Source organism: Schistocerca gregaria, unplaced genomic scaffold, assembly GCF_023897955.1.
Source record: "Schistocerca gregaria isolate iqSchGreg1 unplaced genomic scaffold, iqSchGreg1.2 ptg000583l, whole genome shotgun sequence".
Taxonomy (NCBI): Eukaryota; Metazoa; Arthropoda; class Insecta; order Orthoptera; family Acrididae; genus Schistocerca; species Schistocerca gregaria.
This window is the reverse complement of record NW_026061973.1, coordinates 2487700-2513526: the sequence shown is the minus strand read 5'-3', so window position 1 is coordinate 2513526 and position 25827 is coordinate 2487700.

Sequence of the window (25827 nt, the reverse complement as noted above, 5' to 3'; positions counted from 1 at the left end):
CACTCTCCCATGCAACTCGGCTGCTAGTCCTCCTTTCATGCAGAATCTTAAGGTCCTAGCTCATGTCCAAGGCACCAAAGCCAGCTAAAAAGTCAATAATCGATACCTAAAACTTGAATTGTACTACTTCTTACTGGCAATTACATCATCTTAGAGGCTTCATCTGTGTTCTACTATGGTCCTTTTAGTGTCTCCGCATACCGCAGCACGCGAAATAGCTTTGCAGACGATAAGTACAACCGTTTCAGAGAGAAGAGCGGCCAATGTGACGATCTGGCTTTAAGTCGATTCGATAACAAATGACGAAAACGGACGGATTTCTCAGGTTTTTACTACATATGAACACTTTTCACATTGTCCCGTGCAACTCTGCTGCTAGTCCTCCTTTCATGCAGAATCTTAAGATCCTATCTTATGTCCAAGGCACCAAAGCCAGCTAAAAAGTCAATAATCAGTACCAAAACATAGAATTGTACTACTTCTTACTTGCTATTACATCAACTTAGAAGCTTCATCTGTATTCTACTATGGTGCTTTTTGTGTCTCCGCATGCCGCAGCACGCGACATAGCTTTGCAGACGATAAGTACAACCGTTTCAGAGAGAAGAGCGGCCATTGTGACGATCTGGCTTTAAGTCGATTCGATAACAAATGACGAAAACGGACGTATTTCTCAGGTTCTTACTGCATATGAACACTTTTCACATTCTCCCTTGCAACTCAGCTGCTAGTTCTCCTTTCATGCAGAATCTTAAGGTCATAGCTCATGTCCGAGGCACCAAAGCCACCTAAAAAGTCAATAATCGATACCTAAAACTTGAATTGTACTACATCTTACTGGCTATTACATCAACTTAGAAGCTTCATCTGTGTTCTACTATGGTGCTTTTAGTGTCTCCGCATACCGCAGCACGCGACATAGCTTGGCAGACGATAAGTACAATCGTTTCAGAGAGAAGAGCGACCAATTTGACGATCTGGCTTTAAGTCGATTCGATAACAAATGACGAATACGGACGGATTTGTCAGGTTTTTACTACATATGAACACTTTTCACATTCTCCCGTGCAACTCGGCTGCTAGTCCTCCTTTCATGCAGAATCTTAAGGTCCTAGCTATGTCCAAGTCTCCAGAGCCAGCTATAAAGTCTATAATCGATACCTGAAACTTGAATTGTACTATATCTTACTGGCTATTACATTAACTTGGAAGCTTCATATGTGTTCTACTATGGTGCTTTTAGTGTCTCCACATACCGCAGCAAGCAACATAGCTTTGCAGACGATAAGTACAACCGTTTTAGACAGAAATGCGGTCAATGTGAAGATCTGGCTTTAAGTCGAGTCGATAACAAATGACGAAAACGGACGGATTTCTAATGTTTTTGCTACATGTGAACACTTTTCACATTCACCCGTGCAACTCGGCTGATAGTCCTCCTTTCATGCAGAATATCAAGGTCCTAGCTCATGTCCAAGGCACAAAAGCAAGCTAAAAAGTCAATTATCTATACCTAAAACTTGAGTTGTAATACTTCTTACTGGCTATTACATTAAATTAGATGCTTCATCTGTGTTTTACTATGGTGGTTATAGTGTCTCCGCATACCGCAGCACACGTCATATCTTTGCAGACGATAAGTACAACCATTTCAGAGAGAAGAGCGGCCAATGTGACGATCTGGCCTTATGTCGATTCGATAAAAAATGACGATAACGAACGGATTTTTCGGGTTTTTACTGCATATGAACACTTTTCACATTCTCCCGTCCAACTCGGCTGCTAGTCCTCCTTTCATGCAGAATGTTAAGGTCCTAGCTCATGTCCAAGGCACCAAAGCCAGCTAAAAAGTCAATAATCGATACCTAAAACTTGAATTGTACTATATTTTACTGGCTATTACATCAACTTAGAAGCTTCATCTGTTTTCTACTATGGTGCTTTTAGTGTCTCCGCATACTGGAGCACGAGACATAGCTTTGCAGACGATAATTACGACCGTTTCAGAGAGAAGAGCGGCCAATGTGATGATCTGGCTTTAAGTTGAGTCGATAACAAATGACGAAAACGGACGGATTTCTCAGGTTTTTACTACATATGAACACTTTTCACATTCTCCCGTGCAACTCCGGTGCTAGTTCTCCTTTCATGCAGAATCTTAAGGTCCTAGCTCATGTCCAAGGCACCAAAGCCAGCTAAAAAGTCAATAATCGATACCTAAAATTTAAATTGTACTACTTCTTACTGGCTATTACATCAACTTAGAAGCTTCATCTGTTTTGTACTATGGTGCTTTTAGTGTCTGCGCATACCGCAGCACGCGACATCGCTTTGCAGACGATAAGTACAACCGTTTCAGAGAGAAGAGCGGTCAATGTGACGATCTGGCTTTAAGTCGATTCGATAACAAATGACGAAAACGGACGGATTTCTCAGGTTTTTACTACATATGAACACTATTCACATTCTCCCGTGCAACTCGGCAGCTAGTCCTCCTTTCATCCAGAATCTTAAGGTCCTAGCTCATGTCCAAGGCGCCAAAGCCAGCTAAAAGCCAATAATCGATACCTAAAACTTGAAATGTACTACTTCTTACTGGCTATTACATCAACTTAGAAGCTTGATCTGTGTTCTACTATGGTCCTTTTAGTGTCTCCGCATACCGCAGCACGCGACATAGCTTTGCAGACGATAAGCTCAACCGTTTCAGAGAGAATAGCGGCCAATGTGACGATCTGGCTTTAAGTCGATTCGATAACAAATGACGTAAACGGACGGATTTTTCGGGTTTTTACTGCAAATGAACACTTTTCACACTCTCCCGTGCAACTCGGCTGCTAGTCCTCCTTTCATGCAGAATCTTAAGGTCCTAGCTCATGTCCAAGGCACCAAAGCCAGCTAAAAAGTCAATAATCGATACCTAAAACTTGAATTGTACTACTTCTTACTGGCAATTACATCATCTTAGAGGCTTCATCTGTGTTCTACTATGGTCCTTTTAGTGTCTCCGCATACCGCAGCACGCGACATAGCTTTGCAGACGATAAGTACAACCGTTTCAGAGAGAAGAGCGGCCAATGTGACGATCTGGCTTTAAGTCGATTCGATAACAAATGACGAAAACGGACGGATTTCTCAGGTTTTTACTACATATGAACACTTTTCACATTGTCCCGTGCAACTCGGCTGCTAGTCCTCCTTTCATGCAGAATCTTAAGGTCCTAGCTTATGTCCAAGGCACCAAAGCCAGCTAAAAAGTCAATAATCAGTACCAAAACATAGAATTGTACTACTTCTTACTTGCTATTTATCAACTTAGAAGCTTCATTTGCATTCTACTAAGGTGCTTTTTGTGTCTCCGCATGCCGCAGCACGCGACATAGCTTTGCAGACGATAAGTACAACCGTTTCAGAGAGAAGAGCGGCCATTGTGACGATCTGGCTTTAAGTCGATTCGATAACAAATGACGAAAACGGACGTATTTCTCAGGTTTTTACTGCATATGAACACTTTTCACATTCTCCCTTGCAACTCAGCTGCTAGTTCTCCTTTCATGCAGAATCGTAAGGTCCTAGCTCATGTCCGAGGCACCAAAGCCACCTAAAAAGTCAATAATCGATACCTAAAACTTGAATTGTACTACATCTTACTGGCTATTACATCAACTTAGAAGCTTCATCTGTGTTCTACTATGTTGCTTTTAGTGTCTCCGCATACCGCAGCACGCGACATAGCTTGGCAGACGATAAGTACAATCGTTTCAGAGAGAAGAGCGACCAATTTGACGATCTGGCTTTAAGTCGATTCGATAACAAATGACGAATACGGACGGATTTCTCAGGTTTTTACTACATATGAACACTTTTCACATTCTCCCGTGCAACTCGGCTGCTAGTCCTCCTTTCATGCAGAATCTTAAGATCCTATCTTATGTCCAAGGCACCAAAGCCAGCTAAAAAGTCAATAATCAGTACCAAAACATAGAATTGTACTACTTCTTACTTGCTATTACATCAACTTAGAAGCTTCATCTGTATTCTACTATGGTGCTTTTTGTGTCTCCGCATGCCGCAGCACGCGACATAGCTTTGCAGACGATAAGTACAACCGTTTCAGAGAGAAGAGCGGCCATTGTGACGATCTGGCTTTAAGTCGATTCGATAACAAATGACGAAAACGGACGTATTTCTCAGGTTTTTACTGCATATGAACACTTTTCACATTCTCCCTTGCAACTCAGCTGCTAGTTCTCCTTTCATGCAGAATCATAAGGTCCTAGCTCTTGTCCGAGGCACCAAAGCCACCTAAAAAGTCAATAATCGATACCTAAAACTTGAATTGTACTACATCTTACTGGCTATTACATCAACTTAGAAGCTTCATCTGTGTTCTACTATGGTGCTTTTAGTGTCTCCGCATACCGCAGCACGCGACATAGCTTGGCAGACGATAAGTACAATCGTTTCAGAGAGAAGAGCGACCAATTTGACGATCTGGCTTTAAGTCGATTCGATAACAAATCACGAATACGGACGGATTTCTCAGGTTTTTACTACATATGAACACTTTTCACATTCTCCCGTGCAACTCGGCTGCTAGTCCTCCTTTCATGCAGAATCTTAAGGTCCTAGCTATGTCCAAGTCTCCAGAGCCAGCTATAAAGTCTATAATCGATACCTGAAACTTGAATTGTACTATATCTTACTGGCTATTACATTAACTTAGAAGCTTCATATGTGTTCTACTATGGTGCTTTTAGTGTCTCCACATACCGCAGCAAGCAACATAGCTTTGCAGACGATAAGTACAACCGTTTTAGACAGAAATGCGGTCAATGTGAAGATCTGGCTTTAAGTCGAGTCGATAACAAATGACGAAAGCGGACGAATTTCTCAGGTTTTTACTACATATGAACACTTTTCACATTCTCCCATGCAAATCAGCTGCTAGTCCTCCTTTCATGCACAATCTTAAGGTCCTAGCTCATGTCCAAGGCACCAAAGATAGCTATAAAGTCAATAATCGATACCTAAAACTTGAATTGTGCTACTTCTTACTGGCTATTACATCAACTTAGAAGCTTCATCTGTTTTCTACTATGGTGCTTTTAGTGTCTCCGCGTACCGGAGCACGAGACATAGCTTTGCAGACGATAATTAGGACCGTTTCAGAGAGAAGAGCGGCCAATGTGAAGATCTGGCTTTAAGTCGAGTCGATAACAAATGACGAAAACGGACGGATTTCTCAGGTTTTTACTACATATGAACACTTTTCACATTCTCCCGTGCAACACGGCAGCTAGTCCTCCTTTCATGCAGAATCTTAAGTTCCTAGCTAATGTCCAAGGTACCAAAGCCAGCTAAAAAGTCAATAATCAATACCTAAAACTTGAATTGGTCTACTTCTTACTGGCTATTACATCAACTTAGAACCTTCATCTGTGTTCTACTATGGTGCTTTTAGTGTCTCCGCATACCGCAGCACGCGACATAGCTTTGCAGACGGTAAGTACAATCGTTTCAGAGAGAAGAGCGACCAATGTGACGATCTGGCTTTAAGTCGATTCGATAACAAATGACAAAAACGGACGGATTTCTAGGTTTTTACTACAAATGAACACTTTTCACATTCTCCCGTGCACCTCGGCTGCTAGTCCTCCTTTCATGCAGAATCCTGAGGTCCTAGCTCATGTCCAAGGCACCAAAGCCAGCTAAAAAGTCAATAATCGATAAATATAACTTGAATTGGACTACTTCTTACTGGCTATTACATCAACTTAGAACCTTCATCTGTGTTCTACTATGGTGCTTTTAGTGTCTCCGCATACCGCAGCACCCGACATAGCTTTGCAGACGATAAGTACAACCGTTTCAGAGAGAAGAGCGGCCATTGTGACGATCGGGCTTTAAGTCGATTCGGTAACAAATGACGAAAACGGACGGATTTCTAGGTTTTTACTACATGTGAACACTTCTCACATTCTCCCGTGCAACGCGGCTGCTAGTCCTCCTTTCATGCAGGATCTTAAGGTCCTAGCTCATGTCCAAGGAACCAAAGCCAGCTAAAAAGTCAATAATCGATACCTAAAACTAGAATTGTACTATATCTTACTGGCTATTACATCAACTTAGAAGCTTCATCTGTGTTTTACTATGGTGGTTTTAGTGTCTCCGCATACCGCAGCACACGTCATAGCTTTGCAGACGATAAGTACAACCGTTTCAGAGAGAAGAGCGGCCAATGTAAAGATCTGGCTTTAAGTCGAGTCGATAACAAATGACGAAAACGGACGGATTTCTCAGGTATTTACTACATATGAACACTTTTCACATTCTCCCGTGCAAATCAGCTGCTAGTCCTCCTTTCATGCAGAATCTTAAGGTCCTAGCTCATGTCCAAGGCACCAAAGATAGCTATTAAGTCAATAATCGATACCTAAAACTTGAATTGTACTACTTCTTACTGTCTATTACATCAACTTAGAAGCTTCATCTGTGTTCTACTATGATGCTTTTAGTGTCTTCGCATACCGCAGCACGCGACTTAGCTTTGCAGACGATGAGTACAACCGTTTTAGACATAAATGCGGCCAATATGACGATCTGGCTTTAAGTGGATTCGATAACAAATGACGAAAACGGACGGATTTCTAGGTTTTTACTACATATGAACACTTTTCACATTCTCCCGTACAACTCGGCTGATAGTCCTCCTTTCATGCAGAATCTTAAGGTCCTAGCTCATGTCCAAGGCACCGAAGCCAGCTAATACGTCAATAATCGATACCTAAAACTAGAATTGTACTATATCTTACTGGCTATTACATTAAATTAGATGCTTCATCTGTGTTCTACTATGGTGCTTTTAGTGTCTCCGCATACCGCAGCACACGTCATATCTTTGCAGACGATAAGTACAACCATTTCAGAGAGAAGAGCGGCCAATGTGACGATCTGGCCTTATGTCGATTCGAAAAAAAAATGACGATAACGAACGGATTTTTCGTGCTTTTACTGCATATGAACACTTTTCACATTCTCCCGTGCAACTCAGCTGCTAGTCCTCCTTTCATGCAGAATCTTAAGGTCCTAGCTCAAGTCCAAGGCACCAAAGCCACCTAAAAAGTCAATAATCGATACCTAAAACTTGAATTGTACTACTTCTTACTGGCTATTACATCAACTTAGAAGCTTCATCTGTGTTCTACTATGGTGCTTTTAGTGTCTATACATACCGCAGCACGCGACATAACATTGCAGACGATAAGTACCAACGTTTTAGAGAGAAGAACGGCCAATGTTACGATCTGGCTTTAAGTCGATTCGATAACAAATGACGAAAACGGACGGATTTCTCAGGTTTTTACTACATATGAACACTTTTCACATTCTCCCATTTAACGCGGCTGCTAGTCCTCCTTTCATGCAAAATCTTAAATTCCTAGCTCATGTCCAAGGCACCAAAGCCAGCTAAAAAGTCAATAATCGATACCTAAAACTTGAATTGTACTACTTCTTACTGGCTATTACATCAACTTAGAAGCTTCATCTTTGTTCTACTATGGTGCTTTTAGTGTCTCCGCATACCGCAGCACGCGACATAGCTTTGCAGGAGATAAGTACAACCGTTTCAGAGAGAAGAGCGGCCAATGTGACGATCTGGCTTTAAGTCGATTCGAAAACAAATGACGAATACGGACGGATTTCTCAGCTTTTTACTACATATGAACACTTTTCACATTCTCCCATGCAACGCGGCTGCTAGTCCTCCTTTCGTGCAAAATCTTAAGTTCTTAGCTCATGTCCAAGCCACCAAAGAAGGGTAAAAAGTCAATAATCGATACCTAAAACTTGAATTGTACTACTTCTTACTGGCTATTACATCAACGTAGACACTTCATCCGTGTTCTACTATGGTGCTTTTAGTGTCCCCACATACCGCAGCACGCGACATAGCTTTGCAGACGATAAGTACAACCGTTTCAGAGTGAAGAGCGGCCAATGTGACGATCTGGCCTTAAGTCGGTTCGATAACAAACGACGACAACGGACGGATTTCTCAGGTTTTTACTACATATTAACACTTTTCACATTCTCCCATTTAACGCGGCTGCTAGTCCTCCTTTCTTGCAAAATCTTAAGGTCCTAGCTCATGTCCAAGGCACCAAAGCCAGGTACAAAGTCACTAATCGATACCTGAAACTTGAATTGTACTACATCTTACTGGCTATTACATCAACATAGAAGCTTCATCTGTATTCTACTATGGTGCTTTTAGTGTCTCCGCATACCGCAGCACGCGACATAGCTTTGCAGACGATAAGTACAACCGTTTCAGAGAGAAGAGCGGCCAATGTGACGATCTGGCTTTAAGTCGTTTCGATAACAAATGACGAAAACGGCCGGTTTTCTCAGGTTTTTACTACGTATGAACACTTTTCACATCCTCCCGTGCAACTCGGCAGCTAGTCCTCCTTTCATGCAGAATCTTAAGGTCCTAGCTCATGTCCAAGGCACCAAAGGCAGCTAAAAAGTCAATAATCGATACCTAAAACTTGAATTGTACTACATCTTACTGGCTATTACATCAACTTAGAAACTTCATCTGTGTTCTACTATGGTGCTTTTAGTGTCTCCGCATACCGCAGCACGCGACATAGCTTTGCAGAAGATAAGTACAACCGTGTCAGAGAGAAGAGCGGCCAATGTGACGATCTGGCTTTAAGTCGATTCGAAAACAAATGACGAATACGGACGGATTTCTCAGCTTTTTACTACATATGAACGCTTTTCACATTCTCCCATTTAACGCGGCTGCTAGTCCTCCTTTCATGCAGAATCTTAATTTCCTAGCTCATGTCCAAGGCACCAAAGAAGGGTAAAAAGTCAATAATCGATACCTAAAACTTGAATTGTACTACTTCATACTGGCTATTACATCAACTTAAAAGCTTCATCTGTGTTCTACTATGGTGCTTTTAGTGTCTCCCGATACCGCAGCACGTGACATACCTTTGCAGACGATAAGTACAACCGTTTCAGGGAGAAGAGCGGCCAATGTGACGATCTGGCTTTAAGTCGATTCGAAAACAAATGACGAATACGGACGGATTTCTCAGCTTTTTACTACATATGAACACTTTTCACATTCTCCCATGCAACGCGGCTGCTAGTCCTCCTTTCGTGCAAAATCTTAAGTTCTTAGCTCATGTCCAAGGCACCAAAGAAGGGTAAAAGTCAATAATCGATACCTAAAACTTGAATTGTACTACTTCTTACTGGCTATTACATCAACTTAGAAGCTTCATCTGTGTTCTACTATGCTGCTTTTATTGTCTCCGCATACCGCAGCACGCGACATAGCTTTGCAGAAGATAAGTAAAACCGTTTCAGAGAGAAGAGCGGCCAATGTGACGATCTGGCTTTAAGTCGATTCGATAACAAACGACGAAAACGGACGGATTTCTCAGGTTTTTACTACATATGAACGCTTTTCACATTCTCCCATTTAACGCGGCAGCTAGTCCTCCTTTCATGCAGAATCTTAAGTTCCTAGCTCATGTCCAAGGCACCAAAGAAGGGTAAAAAGTCAATAATCGATACCTAAAACTTGAATTGTACTACTTCTTACTGTCTGTTACATCAACTTAGAAGCTTCATCTGTGTTCTACTATGGTGCTTTTAGTGTCTTCACATACCGCAGCACGCGACATAGCTTTGCAGACGATAAGTACAACCGTTTCAGAGAGAAGAGCGGCCAATGTGACGATCTGGCTTTAAGTCGATTAGACAACAAATGACGAAAACGGACTGATTTCTCAGGTTTTTACTACGTATGAACACTTTTCACATCCTCCCGTGCAACTCGGCAGCTAGTCCTCCTTTCATGCAAAATCTTAATTTCCTAGCTCATGTCCAAGGCACCAAAGAAGGGTAAAAAGTCAATAATCGATACCTAAAACTTGAATTGTACTACTTCTTACTGGCTATTACATCAACTTAGAAGCTTCATCTGTCTTCTACTATGGTGCTTTTAGTGTCTCCGCATACCGCAGCACGCGACATAGCTTTGCAGAAGATAAGTACAACCGTGTCAGAGAGAAGAGCGGCCAATGTGACGATCTGGCTTTAAGTCGATTCGATAACAAACGACGAAAACGGACGGATTTCTCAGGTTTTTACTACATATGAACGCTTTTCACATTCTCCCATTTAACGCGGCTGCTAGTCCTCCTTTCATGCAAAATCTTAATTTCCTAGCTCATGTCCAAGGCACCAAAGAAGGGTAAAAAGTCAATAATCGATACCTAAAACTTGAATTGTACTACTTCATACTGGCTATTACATCAACTTAAAAGCTTCATCTGTGTTCTACTATGGTGCTTTTAGTGTCTCCCCATACCGCAGCACGTGACGTACCTTTTCAGACGATAAGTACAACCGTTTCAGGGAGAAGAGCGGCCAATGTGACGATCTGGCTTTAAGACGATTCGAAAACAAATGACGAATACGGACGGATTTCTCAGCTTTTTACTACATATGAACACTTTTCACATTCTCCCATGCAACGCGGCTGCTAGTCCTCCTTTCGTGCAAAATCTTAAGTTCTTAGCTCATGTCCAAGGCACCAAAGAAGGGTAAAAGTCAATAATCGATACCTAAAACTTGAATTGTACTTCTTCTTACTGGCTATTACATCAACTTAGATGCTTCATCTGTGTTCTACTATGGTGCTTTTAGTGTCCCCACATACCGCAGCACGCGACATAACATTGCAGACGATAAGTACCAACGTTTTAGAGAGAAGAACGGCCAATGCGACGATCTGGCTTTAAGTCGATTCGATAACAAATGACGAAAACGGACGGATTTCTCAGGTTTTTACTACATATGAACATTTTTCACATTCTCCCATTTAACGCGTCTGCTAGTCCTCCTTTCATGCAAAATCTTAAATTCCTAGCTCATGTCCAAGGCACCAAAGCCAGCTAAAAAGTCAATAATCGATACCTAAAACTTGAATTGTACTGCTTCTTGCTGGCTATTACATCAAATTAGATGATTCATCTGTGTTCTACTATGGTGCTTTAGTGTCTCCGCATACCGCAGCACGCGACATAGCTCTGCAGACGATAAGTACAACCGTTTCAGAGAGAAGAGCGGCCAATGTGACGATCTGGCTTTAAGTCGATTCGATAACAAACGACGAAAACGGACGGATTTCTCAGGTTTTTACTACATATTAACACCTTTCACATTCTCCCATGCAACTCGGCTGCTAGTCCTACTTTCATGCAGAATTTTTCGGTCCTAGCTCATGTCCAAGGCACCAAAGCCAGCTAAAAGATCAATAATCGGTACCTAAAACTTGAATTGTACTACTTCTTACTGGCTATTACATCAACTTAGAAGCTTCACCTGTGTTCTACTATGGTGCTTTTAGTGTCTCCCCATACCGCAGCAGGCGACATACCTTTGCAGACGATAAGTACAACCGTTTTAGACAGAAATGCGGTCAATGTGAAGATCTGGCTTTAAGTCGAGTCGATAACAAATGACGAAAGCGGACCCATTTCTCAGGTTTTTACTACATATGAACACTTTTCACATTCTCCCATGCAAATCAGCTGCTAGTCCTCCTTTCATGCACAATCTTAAGGTCCTAGCTCATGTCCAAGGCACCAAAGATAGCTATAAATCAATAATCGATACCTAAAACTTGAATTGTGCTACTTCTTACTGGCTATTACATCAACTTAGAAGCTTCATCTGTTTTCTACTATGGTGCTTTTAGTGTCTCCGCGTACCGGAGCACGAGACATAGCTTTGCAGACGATAATTAGGACCGTTTCAGAGAGAAGAGCGGCCAATGTGAAGATCTGGCTTTAAGTCGAGTCGATAACAAATGACGAAAACGGACGGATTTCTCAGGTTTTTACTACATATGAACACTTTTCACATTCTCCCGTGCAACACGGCAGCTAGTCCTCCTTTCATGCAGAATCTTAAGTTCCTAGCTAATGTCCAAGGTACCAAAGCCAGCTAAAAAGTCAATAATCAATACCTAAAACTTGAATTGGTCTACATCTTACTGGCTATTACATCAACTTAGAAACTTCATCTGTGTTCTACTATGGTGCTTTTAGTGTCTCCGCATACCGCAGCACGCGACATAGCTTTGCAGAAGATAAGTACAACCGTGTCAGAGAGAAGAGCGGCCAATGTGACGATCTGGCTTTAAGTCGATTCGAAAACAAATGACGAATACGGACGGATTTCTCAGCTTTTTACTACATATGAACACTTTTCACATTCTCCCATTTAACGCGGCTGCTAGTCCTCCTTTCATGCAAAATCTTAATTTCCTAGCTCATGTCCAAGGCACCAAAGAAGGGTAAAAAGTCAATAATCGATACCTAAAACTTGAATTGTACTACTTCATACTGGCTATTACATCAACTTAAAAGCTTCCTCTGTGTTCTACTATGGTGCTTTTAGTGTCTCCCGATACCGCAGCACGTGACATACCTTTGCAGACGATAAGTACAACCGTTTCAGGGAGAAGAGCGGCCAATGTGACGATCTGGCTTTAAGTCGATTCGAAAACAAATGACGAATACGGACGGATTTCTCAGCTTTTTACTACATATGAACACTTTTCACATTCTCCCATGCAACGCGGCTGCTAGTCCTCCTTTCGTGCAAAATCTTAAGTTCTTAGCTCATGTCCAAGGCACCAAAGAAGGGTAAAAGTCAATAATCGATACCTAAAACTTGAATTGTACTACTTCTTACTGGCTATTACATCAACTTAGAAGCTTCATCTGTGTTCTACTATGCTGCTTTTATTGTCTCCGCATACCGCAGCACGCGACATAGCTTTGCAGAAGATAAGTAAAACCGTTTCAGAGAGAAGAGCGGCCAATGTGACGATCTGGCTTTAAGTCGATTCGATAACAAACGACGAAAACGGACGGATTTCTCAGGTTTTTACTACATATGAACGCTTTTCACATTCTCCCATTTAACGCGGCAGCTAGTCCTCCTTTCATGCAGAATCTTAAGTTCCTAGCTCATGTCCAAGGCACCAAAGAAGGGTAAAAAGTCAATAATCGATACCTAAAACTTGAATTGTACTACTTCTCACTGTCTGTTACATCAACTTAGAAGCTTCATCTGTGTTCTACTATGGTGCTTTTAGTGTCTTCACATACCGCAGCACGCGACATAGCTTTGCAGACGATAAGTACAACCGTTTCAGAGAGAAGAGCGGCCAATGTGACGATCTGGCTTTAAGTCGATTAGACAACAAATGACGAAAACGGACTGATTTCTCAGGTTTTTACTACGTATGAACACTTTTCACATCCTCCCGTGCAACTCGGCAGCTAGTCCTCCTTTCATGCAGAATCTTAAGGTCCTAGCTCATGTCCAAGGCACCAAAGCCAGCTAAAAAGTCAATAATCGATACCTAAAACTTGAATTGTACTACATCTTACTGGCTATTACATCAACTTAGAAGCTTCATCTGTCTTCTACTATGGTGCTTTTAGTGTCTCCGCATACCGCAGCACGCGACATAGCTTTGCAGACGATAAGTACAACCGTTTCAGAGAGAAGAGCGGCCAATGTGACGATCTGGCTTTAAGTCGATTCGATAACAAATGACGAAAACGGACTGATTTCTCAGGTTTTTACTACGTATGAACACTTTTCACATCCTCCCGTGCAACTCGGCAGCTAGTCCTCCTTTCATGCAGAATCTTAAGGTCCTAGCTCATGTCCAAGGCACCAAAGCCAGCTAAAAAGTCAATAATCGATACCTAAAACTTGAATTGTACTACATCTTACTGGCTATTACATCAACTTAGAAGCTTCATCTGTCTTCTACTATGGTGCTTTTAGTGTCTCCGCATACCGCAGCACGCGACATAGCTTTGCAGAAGATAAGTACAACCGTGTCAGAGAGAAGAGCGGCCAATGTGACGATCTGGCTTTAAGTCGATTCGATAACAAACGACGAAAACGGACGGATTTCTCAGGTTTTTACTACATATGAACGCTTTTCACATTCTCCCATTTATCGCGGCTGCTAGTCCTCCTTTCATGCAAAATCTTAATTTCCTAGCTCATGTCCAAGGCACCAAAGAAGGGTAAAAAGTCAATAATCGATACCTAAAACTTGAATTGTACTACTTCATACTGGCTATTACATCAACTTAAAAGCTTCATCTGTGTTCTACTATGGTGCTTTTAGTGTCTCCCCATACCGCAGCACGTGACGTACCTTTGCAGACGATAAGTACAACCGTTTCAGGGAGAAGAGCGGCCAATGTGACGATCTGGCTTTAAGACGATTCGAAAACAAATGACGAATACGGACGGATTTCTCAGCTTTTTACTACATATGAACACTTTTCACATTCTCCCATGCAACGCGGCTGCTAGTCCTCCTTTCGTGCAAAATCTTAAGTTCTTAGCTCATGTCCAAGGCACCAAAGAAGGGTAAAAGTCAATAATCGATACCTAAAACTTGAATTGTACTTCTTCTTACTGGCTATTACATCAACTTAGATGCTTCATCTGTGTTCTACTATGGTGCTTTTAGTGTCCCCACATACCGCAGCACGCGACATAACATTGCAGACGATAAGTACCAACGTTTTAGAGAGAAGAACGGCCAATGCGACGATCTGGCTTTAAGTCGATTCGATAACAAATGACGAAAACGGACGGATTTCTCAGGTTTTTACTACATATGAACATTTTTCACATTCTCCCATTTAACGCGTCTGCTAGTCCTCCTTTCATGCAAAATCTTAAATTCCTAGCTCATGTCCAAGGCACCAAAGCCAGCTAAAAAGTCAATAATCGATACCTAAAACTTGAATTGTACTGCTTCTTGCTGGCTATTACATCAAATTAGATGATTCATCTGTGTTCTACTATGGTGCTTTAGTGTCTCCGCATACCGCAGCACGCGACATAGCTCTGCAGACGATAAGTACAACCGTTTCAGAGAGAAGAGCGGCCAATGTGACGATCTGGCTTTAAGTCGATTCGATAACAAACGACGAAAACGGACGGATTTCTCAGGTTTTTACTACATATTAACACCTTTCACATTCTCCCATGCAACTCGGCTGCTAGTCCTACTTTCATGCAGAATTTTTCGGTCCTAGCTCATGTCCAAGGCACCAAAGCCAGCTAAAAGATCAATAATCGGTACCTAAAACTTGAATTGTACTACTTCTTACTGGCTATTACATCAACTTAGAAGCTTCACCTGTGTTCTACTATGGTGCTTTTAGTGTCTCCCCATACCGCAGCAGGCGACATACCTTTGCAGACGATAAGTACAACCGTTTTAGACAGAAATGCGGTCAATGTGAAGATCTGGCTTTAAGTCGAGTCGATAACAAATGACGAAAGCGGACGAATTTCTCAGGTTTTTACTACATATGAACACTTTTCACATTCTCCCATGCAAATCAGCTGCTAGTCCTCCTTTCATGCACAATCTTAAGGTCCTAGCTCATGTCCAAGGCACCAAAGATAGCTATAAAGTCAATAATCGATACCTAAAACTTGAATTGTGCTACTTCTTACTGGCTATTACATCAACTTAGAAGCTTCATCTGTTTTCTACTATGGTGCTTTTAGTGTCTCCGCGTACCGGAGCACGAGACATAGCTTTGCAGACGATAATTAGGACCGTTTCAGAGAGAAGAGCGGCCAATGTGAAGATCTGGCTTTAAGTCGAGTCGATAACAAATGACGAAAACGGACGGATTTCTCAGGTTTTTACTACATATGAACACTTTTCACATTCTCCCGTGCAACACGGCAGCTAGTCCTCCTTTCATGCAGAATCTTAAGTTCCTAGCTAATGTCCAAGGTACCAAAGCCAGCTAAAAAGTCAATAATCAATACCTAAAACTTGAATTGGTCTACTTCTTACTGGCTATTACATCAACTTAGAACCTTCATCTGTGTTCTACTATGGTGCTTTTAGTGTCTCCGCATACCGCAGCACGCGACATAGCTTTGCAGACGGTAAGTACAATCGTTTCAGAGAGAAGAGCGACCAATGTGACGATCTGGCTTTAAGTCGATTCGAAAACAAATGACGAATACGGACGGATTTCTCAGCTTTTTACTACATATGAACACTTTTCACATTCTCCCATGCAACGCGGCTGCTAGTCCTCCTTTCGTGCAAAATCTTAAGTTCTTAGCTCATGTCCAAGCCACCAAAGAAGGGTAAAAAGTCAATAATCGATACCTAAAACTTGAATTGTACTACTTCTTACTGGCTATTACATCAACGTAGACACTTCATCCGTGTTCTACTATGGTGCTTTTAGTGTCCCCACATACCGCAGCACGCGACATAGCTTTGCAGACGATAAGTACAACCGTTTCAGAGTGAAGAGCGGCCAATGTGACGATCTGGCCTTAAGTCGGTTCGATAACAAACGACGACAACGGACGGATTTCTCAGGTTTTTACTACATATTAACACTTTTCACATTCTCCCATTTAACGCGGCTGCTAGTCCTCCTTTCTTGCAAAATCTTAAGGTCCTAGCTCATGTCCAAGGCACCAAAGCCAGGTACAAAGTCACTAATCGATACCTGAAACTTGAATTGTACTACATCTTAGTGGCTATTACATCAACATAGAAGCTTCATCTGTGTTCTACTATGGTGCTTTTAGTGTCTCCGCATACCGCAGCACGCGACATAGCTTTGCAGACGATAAGTACAACCGTTTCAGAGAGAAGAGCGGCCAATGTGACGATCTGGCTTTAAGTCGTTTCGATAACAAATGACGAAAACGGCCGGTTTTCTCAGGTTTTTACTACGTATGAACACTTTTCACATCCTCCCGTGCAACTCGGCAGCTAGTCCTCCTTTCATGCAGAATCTTAAGGTCCTAGCTCATGTCCAAGGCACCAAAGGCAGCTAAAAAGTCAATAATCGATACCTAAAACTTGAATTGTACTACATCTTACTGGCTATTACATCAACTTAGAAACTTCATCTGTGTTCTACTATGGTGCTTTTAGTGTCTCCGCATACCGCAGCACGCGACATAGCTTTGCAGAAGATAAGTACAACCGTGTCAGAGAGAAGAGCGGCCAATGTGACGATCTGGCTTTAAGTCGATTCGAAAACAAATGACGAATACGGACGGATTTCTCAGCTTTTTACTACATATGAACACTTTTCACATTCTCCCATTTAACGCGGCTGCTAGTCCTCCTTTCATGCAAAATCTTAATTTCCTAGCTCATGTCCAAGGCACCAAAGAAGGGTAAAAAGTCAATAATCGATACCTAAAACTTGAATTGTACTACTTCATACTGGCTATTACATCAACTTAAAAGCTTCATCTGTGTTCTACTATGGTGCTTTTAGTGTCTCCCGATACCGCAGCACGTGACATACCTTTGCAGACGATAAGTACAACCGTTTCAGGGAGAAGAGCGGCCAATGTGACGATCTGGCTTTAAGTCGATTCGAAAACAAATGACGAATACGGACGGATTTCTCAGCTTTTTACTACATATGAACACTTTTCACATTCTCCCATGCAACGCGGCTGCTAGTCCTCCTTTCGTGCAAAATCTTAAGTTCTTAGCTCATGTCCAAGGCACCAAAGAAGGGTAAAAGTCAATAATCGATACCTAAAACTTGAATTGTACTACTTCTTACTGGCTATTACATCAACTTAGAAGCTTCATCTGTGTTCTACTATGCTGCTTTTATTGTCTCCGCATACCGCAGCACGCGACATAGCTTTGCAGAAGATAAGTAAAACCGTTTCAGAGAGAAGAGCGGCCAATGTGACGATCTGGCTTTAAGTCGATTCGATAACAAACGACGAAAACGGACGGATTTCTCAGGTTTTTACTACATATGAACGCTTTTCACATTCTCCCATTTAACGCGGCAGCTAGTCCTCCTTTCATGCAGAATCTTAAGTTCCTAGCTCATGTCCAAGGCACCAAAGAAGGGTAAAAAGTCAATAATCGATACCTAAAACTTGAATTGTACTACTTCTTACTGTCTGTTACATCAACTTAGAAGCTTCATCTGTGTTCTACTATGGTGCTTTTAGTGTCTTCACATACCGCAGCACGCGACATAGCTTTGCAGACGATAAGTACAACCGTTTCAGAGAGAAGAGCGGCCAATGTGACGATCTGGCTTTAAGTCGATTAGACAACAAATGACGAAAACGGACTGATTTCTCAGGTTTTTACTACGTATGAACACTTTTCACATCCTCCCGTGCAACTCGGCAGCTAGTCCTCCTTTCATGCAGAATCTTAAGGTCCTAGCTCATGTCCAAGGCACCAAAGCCAGCTAAAAAGTCAATAATCGATACCTAAAACTTGAATTGTACTACATCTTACTGGCTATTACATCAACTTAGAAGCTTCATCTGTCTTCTACTATGGTGCTTTTAGTGTCTCCGCATACCGCAGCACGCGACATAGCTTTGCAGACGATAAGTACAACCGTTTCAGAGAGAAGAGCGGCCAATGTGACGATCTGGCTTTAAGTCGATTCGATAACAAATGACGAAAACGGACTGATTTCTCAGGTTTTTACTACGTATGAACACTTTTCACATCCTCCCGTGCAACTCGGCAGCTAGTCCTCCTTTCATGCAGAATCTTAAGGTCCTAGCTCATGTCCAAGGCACCAAAGCCAGCTAAAAAGTCAATAATCGATACCTAAAACTTGAATTGTACTACATCTTACTGGCTATTACATCAACTTAGAAGCTTCATCTGTCTTCTACTATGGTGCTTTTAGTGTCTCCGCATACCGCAGCACGCGACATAGCTTTGCAGAAGATAAGTACAACCGTGTCAGAGAGAAGAGCGGCCAATGTGACGATCTGGCTTTAAGTCGATTCGATAACAAACGACGAAAACGGACGGATTTCTCAGGTTTTTACTACATATGAACGCTTTTCACATTCTCCCATTTAACGCGGCTGCTAGTCCTCCTTTCATGCAAAATCTTAATTTCCTAGCTCATGTCCAAGGCACCAAAGAAGGGTAAAAAGTCAATAATCGATACCTAAAACTTGAATTGTACTACTTCATACTGGCTATTACATCAACTTAAAAGCTTCATCTGTGTTCTACTATGGTGCTTTTAGTGTCTCCCCATACCGCAGCACGTGACGTACCTTTGCAGACGATAAGTACAACCGTTTCAGGGAGAAGAGCGGCCAATGTGACGATCTGGCTTTAAGACGATTCGAAAACAAATGACGAATACGGACGGATTTCTCAGCTTTTTACTACATATGAACACTTTTCACATTCTCCCATGCAACGCGGCTGCTAGTCCTCCTTTCGTGCAAAATCTTAAGTTCTTAGCTCATGTCCAAGGCACCAAAGAAGGGTAAAAGTCAATAATCGATACCTAAAACTTGAATTGTACTTCTTCTTACTGGCTATTACATCAACTTAGATGCTTCATCTGTGTTCTACTATGGTGCTTTTAGTGTCCCCACATACCGCAGCACGCGACATAACATTGCAGACGATAAGTACCAACGTTTTAGAGAGAAGAACGGCCAATGCGACGATCTGGCTTTAAGTCGATTCGATAACAAATGACGAAAACGGACGGATTTCTCAGGTTTTTACTACATATGAACATTTTTCACATTCTCCCATTTAACGCGTCTGCTAGTCCTCCTTTCATGCAAAATCTTAAATTCCTAGCTCATGTCCAAGGCACCAAAGCCAGCTAAAAAGTCAATAATCGATACCTAAAACTTGAATTGTACTGCTTCTTGCTGGCTATTACATCAAATTAGATGATTCATCTGTGTTCTACTATGGTGCTTTAGTGTCTCCGCATACCGCAGCACGCGACATAGCTCTGCAGACGATAAGTACAACCGTTTCAGAGAGAAGAGCGGCCAATGTGACGATCTGGCTTTAAGTCGATTCGATAACAAACGACGAAAACGGACGGATTTCTCAGGTTTTTACTACATATTAACACCTTTCACATTCTCCCATGCAACTCGGCTGCTAGTCCTACTTTCATGCAGAATTTTTCGGTCCTAGCTCATGTCCAAGGCACCAAAGCCAGCTAAAAGATCAATAATCGGTACCTAAAACTTGAATTGTACTACTTCTTACTGGCTATTACATCAACTTAGAAGCTTCACCTGTGTTCTACTATGGTGCTTTTAGTGTCTCCCCATACCGCAGCAGGCGACATACCTTTGCAGACGATAAGTACAACCGTTTTAGACAGAAATGCGGTCAATGTGAAGATCTGGCTTTAAGTCGAGTCGATAACAAATGACGAAAGCGGACCAATTTCTCAGGTTTTTACTACATATGAACACTTTTCACATTCTCCCATGCAAATCAGCTGCTAGTCCTCCTTTCATGCACAATCTTAAGGTCCTAGCTCATGTCCAAGGCACCAAAGATAGCTATAAAGTCAATAATCGATACCTAAAACTTGAATTGTGCTACTTCTTACTGGCTATTACATCAACTTAGAAGCTTCATCTGTTTTCTACTATGGTGCTTTTAGTGTCTCCGCGTACCGGAGCACGAGACATAGCTTTGCAGACGATAATTAGGACCGTTTCAGAGAGAAGAGCGGCCAATGTGAAGATCTGGCTTTAAGTCGAGTCGATAACAAATGACGAAAACGGACGGATTTCTCAGGTTTTTACTACATATGAACACTTTTCACATTCTCCCGTGCAACACGGCAGCTAGTCCTCCTTTCATGCAGAATCTTAAGTTCCTAGCTAATGTCCAAGGTACCAAAGCCAGCTAAAAAGTCAATAATCAATACCTAAAACTTGAATTGGTCTACTTCTTACTGGCTATTACATCAACTTAGAACCTTCATCTGTGTTCTACTATGGTGCTTTTAGTGTCTCCGCATACCGCAGCACGCGAGATAGCTTTGCAGACGGTAAGTACAATCGTTTCAGAGAGAAGAGCGACCAATGTGACGATCTGGCTTTAAGTCGATTCGATAACAAATGACAAAAACGGACGGATTTCTAGGTTTTTACTACAAATGAACACTTTTCACATTCTCCCGTGCACCTCGGCTGCTAGTCCTCCTTTCATGCAGAATCCTGAGGTCCTAGCTCATGTCCAAGGCACCAAAGCCAGCTAAAAAGTCAATAATCGATAAATATAACTTGAATTGGACTACTTCTTACTGGCTATTACATCAACTTAGAATCTTCATCTGTGTTCTACTATGGTGCTTTTAGTGTCTCCGCATACCGCAGCACCCGACATAGCTTTGCAGACGATAAGTACAACCGTTTCAGAGAGAAGAGCGGCCATTGTGACGATCGGGCTTTAAGTCGATTCTGTAACAAATGACGAAAACGGACGGATTTCTAGGTTTTTACTACATGTGAACACTTCTCACATTCTCCCGTGCAACGCGGCTGCTAGTCCTCCTTTCATGCAGGATCTTAAGGTCCTAGCTCATGTCCAAGCAACCAAAGCCAGCTAAAAAGTCAATAATCGATACCTAAAACTAGAATTGTACTATATCTTACTGGCTATTACATCAACTTAGAAGCTTCATCTGTGTTTTACTATGGTGGTTTTAGTGTCTCCGCATACCGCAGCACACGTCATAGCTTTGCAGACGATAAGTACAACCGTTTCAGAGAGAAGAGCGGCCAATGTAAAGATCTGGCTTTAAGTCGAGTCGATAACAAATGACGAAAACGGACGGATTTCTCAGGTATTTACTACATATGAACACTTTTCACATTCTCCCGTGCAAATCAGCTGCTAGTCCTCCTTTCATGCAGAATCTTAAGGTCCTAGCTCATGTCCAAGGCACCAAAGATAGCTATTAAGTCAATAATCGATACCTAAAACTTGAATTGTACTACTTCTTACTGTCTATTACATCAACTTAGAAGCTTCATCTGTGTTCTACTATGATGCTTTTAGTGTCTTCGCATACCGCAGCACGCGACTTAGCTTTGCAGACGATGAGTACAACCGTTTTAGACATAAATGCGGCCAATATGACGATCTGGCTTTAAGTGGATTCGATAACAAATGACGAAAACGGACGGATTTCTAGGTTTTTACTACATATGAACACTTTTCACATTCTCCCGTACAACTCGGCTGATAGTCCTCCTTTCATGCAGAATCTTAAGGTCCCAGCTCATGTCCAAGGCACCAAAGCCAGCTAAAAAGTCAATAATCGATACTTAAAACTTGAATTGTACTTCTTCTTACTGTCTATTACATCAACTTAGAAGCTTCATCTGTGTTCTACTATGATGCTTTTAGTGTCTCCGCATATCGCAGCACGCGACGTAGCTTTGCAGACGATAAGTACAACCGTTTCAGAGAGAAGAGCGGCCAATGTGACGATCTGGCTTTAAGTCGATTCTATAACAAATGACGAAAACGGACGGATTTCTAGGTTTTTACTACATATGAACACTTTTCACATTCTCCCGTGCAACTCGGCTGATAGTCCTCCTTTCATGCAGAATCTTAAGGTCCTAGCTCATGTCCAAGGCACCGAAGCCAGCTAATACGTCAATAATCGATACCTAAAACTAGAATTGTACTATATCTTACTGGCTATTACATTAAATTAGATGCTTCATCTGTGTTCTACTATGGTGCTTTTAGTGTCTCCGCATACCGCAGCACACGTCATATCTTTGCAGACGATAAGTACAACCATTTCAGAGAGAAGAGCGGCCAATGTGACGATCTGGCCTTATGTCGATTCGAAAAAAAAATGACGATAACGAACGGATTTTTCGTGCTTTTACTGCATATGAACACTTTTCACATTCTCCCGTGCAACTCAGCTGCTAGTCCTCCTTTCATGCAGAATCTTAAGGTCCTAGCTCAAGTCCAAGGCACCAAAGCCACCTAAAAAGTCAGTAATCGATACCTAAAACTTGAATTGTACTACTTCTTACTGGCTATTACATCAACTTAGAAGCTTCATCTGTGTTCTACTATGGTGCTTTTAGTGTCTATACATACCGCAGCACGCGACATAACATTGCAGACGATAAGTACCAACGTTTTAGAGAGAAGAACGGCCAATGTGACGATCTGGCTTTAAGTCGATTCGATAACAAATGACGAAAACGGACGGATTTCTCAGGTTTTTACTACATATGAACACTTTTCACATTCTCCCATTTAACGCGGCTGCTAGTCCTCCTTTCATGCAAAATCTTAAATTCCTAGCTCATGTCCAAGGCACCAAAGCCAGCTAAAAAGTCAATAATCGATACCTAAAACTTGAATTGTACTACTTCTTACTGGCTATTACATCAACTTAGAAGCTTCATCTTTGTTCTACTATGGTGCTTTTAGTGTCTCCGCATACCGCAGCACGCGACATAGCTTTGCAGGAGATAAGTACAACCGTTTCAGAGAGAAGAGCGGCCAATGTGACGATCTGGCTTTAAGTCGATTCGAAAACAAATGACGAATACGGACGGATTTCTCAGCTTTTTACTACATATGAACACTTTTCACATTCTCCCATGCAACGCGGCTGCTAGTCCTCCTTTCGTGCAAAATCTTAAGTTCTTAGCTCATGTCCAAGCCACCAAAGAAGGGTAAAAAGTCAATAATCGATACCTAAAACTTGAATTGTACTACTTCTTACTGGCTATTACATCAACTTAGACACTTCATCCGTGTTCTACTATGGTGCTTTTAGTGTCCCCACATACCGCAGCACGCGACATAGCTTTGCAGACGATAAGTACAACCGTTTCAGAGAGAAGAGCGGCCAATGTGACGATCTGGCCTTAAGTTGATTCGATAACAAACGACGACAACGGACGGATTTCTCAGGTTTTTACTACATATTAACACTTTTCACATTCTCCCATTTAACGCGGCTGCTAGTCCTCCTTTCTTGCAAAATCTTAAGGTCCTAGCTCATGTCCAAGGCACCAAAGCCAGGTAAAAAGTCACTAATCGATACCTGAAACTTGAATTGTACTTCTTCTTACTGGCTATTACATCAACTTAGATGCTTCATCTGTGTTCTACTATGGTGCTTTTAGTGTCTATACATACCGCAGCACGCGACATAACATTGCAGACGATAAGTACCAACGTTTTAGAGAGAAGAACGGCCAATGTGACGATCTGGCTTTAAGTCGATTCGATAACAAATGACGAAAACGGACGGATTTCTCAGGTTTTTACTACATATGAACACTTTTCACATTCTCCCATTTAACGCGGCTGCTAGTCCTCCTTTCATGCAAAATCTTAAATTCCTAGCTCATGTCCAAGGCACCAAAGCCAGCTAAAAAGTCAATAATCGATACCTAAAACTTGAATTGTACTACATCTTACTGGCTATTACATCAACTTAGAAGCTTCATCTGTGTTCTACTATGGTGCTTTTAGTGTCTTCGCATACCGCAGCACGCGACATAGCTTTGCAGACGATAAGTACAACCGTTTCAGAGAGAAGAGCGGCCAATGTGACGATCTGGCTTTAAGTCGATTAGACAACAAATGACGAAAACGGACTGATTTCTCAGGTTTTTACTACGTATGAACACTTTTCACATCCTCCCGTGCAACTCGGCAGCTAGTCCTCCTTTCATGCAGAATCTTAAGGTCCTAGCTCATGTCCAAGGCACCAAAGCCAGCTAAAAAGTCAATAATCGATACCTAAAACTTGAATTGTACTACATCTTACTGGCTATTACATCAACTTAGAAGCTTCATCTGTGTTCTACTATGGTGCTTTTAGTGTCTCCGCATACCGCAGCACGCGACATAGCTTTGCAGACGATAAGTACAACCGTTTCAGAGAGAAGAGCGGCCAATGTGACGATCTGGCTTTAAGTCGTTTCGATAACAAATGACGAAAACGGCCGGTTTTCTCAGGTTTTTACTACGTATGAACACTTTTCACATCCTCCCGTGCAACTCGGCAGCTAGTCCTCCTTTCATGCAGAATCTTAAGGTCCTAGCTCATGTCCAAGGCACCAAAGCCAGCTAAAAAGTCAATAATCGATACCTAAAACTTGAATTGTACTACATCTTACTGGCTATTACATCAACTTAGAAACTTCATCTGTGTTCTACTATGGTGCTTTTAGTGTCTCCGCATACCGCAGCACGCGACATAGCTTTGCAGAAGATAAGTACAACCGTGTCAGAGAGAAGAGCGGCCAATGTGACGATCTGGCTTTAAGTCGATTCGAAAACAAATGACGAATACGGACGGATTTCTCAGCTTTTTACTACATATGAACACTTTTCACATTCTCCCATTTAACGCGGCTGCTAGTCCTCCTTTCATGCAAAATCTTAATTTCCTAGCTCATGTCCAAGGCACCAAAGAAGGGTAAAAAGTCAATAATCGATACCTAAAACTTGAATTGTACTACTTCATACTGGCTATTACATCAACTTAAAAGCTTCATCTGTGTTCTACTATGGTGCTTTTAGTGTCTCCCGATACCGCAGCACGTGACATACCTTTGCAGACGATAAGTACAACCGTTTCAGGGAGAAGAGCGGCCAATGTGACGATCTGGCTTTAAGTCGATTCGAAAACAAATGACGAATACGGACGGATTTCTCAGCTTTTTACTACATATGAACACTTTTCACATTCTCCCATGCAACGCGGCTGCTAGTCCTCCTTTCGTGCAAAATCTTATGTTCTTAGCTCATGTCCAAGGCACCAAAGAAGGGTAAAAGTCAATAATCGATACCTAAAACTTGAATTGTACTTCTTCTTACTGGCTATTACATCAACT